Source organism: Physeter macrocephalus, chromosome 21 (assembly GCF_002837175.3).
Source record: "Physeter macrocephalus isolate SW-GA chromosome 21, ASM283717v5, whole genome shotgun sequence".
Taxonomy (NCBI): domain Eukaryota; kingdom Metazoa; phylum Chordata; class Mammalia; order Artiodactyla; family Physeteridae; genus Physeter; species Physeter macrocephalus.
In genome coordinates, this window is record NC_041234.1 from 22,387,030 (window position 1) to 22,390,131 (window position 3,102).

General features: G+C 39.5%; 1 non-coding gene across 1 annotated transcript; it reads right to left on the reverse strand.

Moving 5' to 3' along the window:
* Window positions 1-585: 585 nt before the first annotated feature.
* On the reverse strand, window positions 586-657 carry TRNAE-UUC (transfer RNA glutamic acid (anticodon UUC)). Its single transcript has one exon. It is a non-coding gene; the product is annotated as a tRNA-Glu (tRNA).
* Between the last annotated feature and the right edge of the window lie 2,445 nt (window positions 658-3,102).

Below are 3,102 nucleotides of genomic sequence, written 5' to 3' on the forward strand. Positions count from 1 at the left end.
GCAAGTATATTTTCCTTTAAGTCATTGAGCATAGTTATTATGGCGAGTTTAAACTTCCTGTTTGCTAATTCTAATATCTGGGTTGCCTTGAGGTTAGTCTTCATTGATTGTCTTTCCTCTTGAAAATGGGTGACGTTTTTAATTCTTCATAACTCAAGTAATTTTGTATTATATCCTGGACATTCTGAATGTTATGGGGACTCTGAATTCTGTTATATTCCTCCAAAGATTGTTTCTCTTTTTAAGCAGGCAATTAAATTGGTTGGACTTAAACTGCAAACTCTATCTCTTAGGTAGTATCTCAAATCTCAATATAATTATTTTGTCCTTAGCTGGGATACTTTGTGTCTTCCCTGTGTCCGTGGTTCAGGGGTCAGCTGGAGGTTTGGGCAAAGGATACACATAGAATTTAGACTTCCTCTTCTCTGGATAACTTCATTCTAGGATTTTTCTCTCACACTCTAGTGACTGTGGGTATGAGTTGCCCTGAACATTTCAGGCTAGAAAAAGTGGATTTTCTTTCTTTCTTTCTTTCTTTTTTTCTTTTTTTGGCTGTGCTGCACCACACAGCTTGCAGGATTTTAGTTCCCTGACCAGGGATTGAACCTGGGCCATGGCAGTGAAAGCGCCAAGTCCTAACCACTGGACTACCAGAGAATTCCCAAAATGGATTTTCTATGGGAGTTTTAACAGCCCTCTGCAGTGTTGACTACAGCCTAATCTCAGGCTAAGAGCTATAAACAGCAGAAGCTCATTCCATGTTTTCCCTGCTTCCCAAGGTTGATTCCCCAGTGGAAATGTCTTACTTTTGCTCACTCTCCAGAGCCTTCAGGTAGCTGGGGTTTCTTTGTGTGTTTTTCTTTTTTCCCAGAGTTTATAGCTGTTATCTATGGGAAAGTTAGTCCAGTAGGAGCTTACTCAACCATACTGGGAGCAGAGACACCTTTTCTTGATTTTTGAAATGATATGAGTTCAGCCCTTCCTGTGTCTTTCTCTAAAAGAATGCTAATTTACATTGTAGTTCAGAGCCTTTGATTGATTTTTTTGGGTCAATGACCTTCAATAATGAGACAGTTCTATAGCCCAGTCTAGGGAAAGATGTTACATCAAGCTTCATTTCAATTTATTCAACAAAATTCATTGTCCTCCTGTTATGAGAAAAACCTTGGGTTGCTTGCTGTGGTTGTCTAGGGACCATCCTTGAATTTTTGTGGGAGGAAGGAAAAACTGACTACCAGAATGATTATATGCTTAAGAGGAAAGAAAGATCTCCTTATCTTTGAGAAACACTGATTCTGTATCAGGTAATCATTTTACAAATGCTCTCTTGTTTAACCCTCATAACTCTGCCAGGTGGATATTATTTTCCACTTTTTATAGATGAGAGAAGTGAGGCTCAAAGCCTGCACAGCTGGTAATTTTCATAGGCTTTTGATAAAAAAATGAGTCAATGCTAAAAAAAATTAGGTTGCTCATCATACTGTGTTCTCAAAAATAATATTAATAATGATAGTAAAAATAACAGCATCCAAGTGCTACTTTTGCACTTAGAAAAAGGGATTGTGACTCAGTACGGCCCCTGATTTTTGACTGACAAGGTTCCATAAATGCTAAGTATAGTTTTCTATTAAGATTGAAACCTATGAGAAAAAAGCCATGGGCTGACCCATCTTCAAAATGTCCATTTAAGATTATTTTTTGTCAGCCAGGTGGCTAACGGGCTGTGTTAGACAATGGATAGATATTGTATTCTGTCTGAAACCATAGAATTGGAGTAAAAAAAGAGCGATTCTGCATTTATTTGGCTTGTCTACTGCCCGGGAGCCCAAGCTGCAGAGAACATTTATTTCATTTTAACAAATGGATGGCACCTCCCTGTCTTAGGCTGGAAGAAAACCTCTGTTCTGGCCTCAGTGTGATGAGGAACATTGGTGATGGCATATCCAGTGTGAGCCATTGTCCCCACGCTGGGCAAAAATAGTTAAACATTCTGGGGAAATTCTAAGGGAATATGTTCAGTTAATGGTAGGTTTATCTAATACTGGATTTTTAAAAAATATTGACTGCTTCATGTTTTACAAAGGGATCTTGCAGACAACAGAAAGTGAGCTCCCTATTGAATAATGTCTCCGTTAAGAGATGAGAATACAAGAAGAGATGTTTTAAAGCACAGTTGAAAGAAGGAAGTAATAAACCTGACTTAGACAACAGACAGCAGCCTCAGCCTGGGCAGTTGGAGATACCGGGAAAGCATTGGTTTTCAATTTCCAGCCCACTTAGTCATGGAAGCACTGTGGCCTGTAGGGTTGCATTTCTCCTCCAAGTTCTGCAGCTCACTTTGCGGTTAGTCATTTGAGCTTGGGGAAGTCATTTCACCTCTCTGAGCGTCAGTTTCCCCACCTATAAAGCAAAGCGGCTGGATTATGTTATCTTTTAGATCCCTTCCGGTTTCAACTTGTAAGTATCCAAGAATCTTTCTCTACTTTCATACCCAGGTTTTTTTCTCACTCTATCCAAGAGTCAAGAATTCTACATGTGGGAAAGCAAAATGGCATCAGAGTAGATGAATGAGTCAAAACTTTGGAATTAGAATGGAAGCAAAATAAAAGCAGGAAAAATACATCTTTCTCACCTGAGCTAGAAAATAGATGGCAGGTGATAAATGAATAGACTTTGGACTACTCTCTGACTGTAAACTTTCCTAAACTTTTATGTGAGACTAACAGTTCACTTTAAATATCTATGAGTTCTAACAGAGAAGAGCAGGCAGCTCAGATAATGAAGGTCAGAAACTAATGCCCAAATCCCACTGCTTTAGAATGTGCTCAAAGACAGCATCAAATACATGAAGAGGAACAAACACATTTGTCCCACCCATGACCCTGTCAGTAGCAGGCTTGTCCAGTGGTGGACATGGCTGGAATCCAAAGGTCAAATAGACCCAGAGGGAAGGACACACAATTTGGGGAGGTTCCAGTGTGACCTTGATGGAATAGATAGAATAAGCAGTTCAGGCTTAAAAGCCTGAGATCATGGATTGCTTTTGAACCATTATAGCTTTGAGATGCCTTGGTGGTAAAGGCACTGGTGGTACCATAGCAA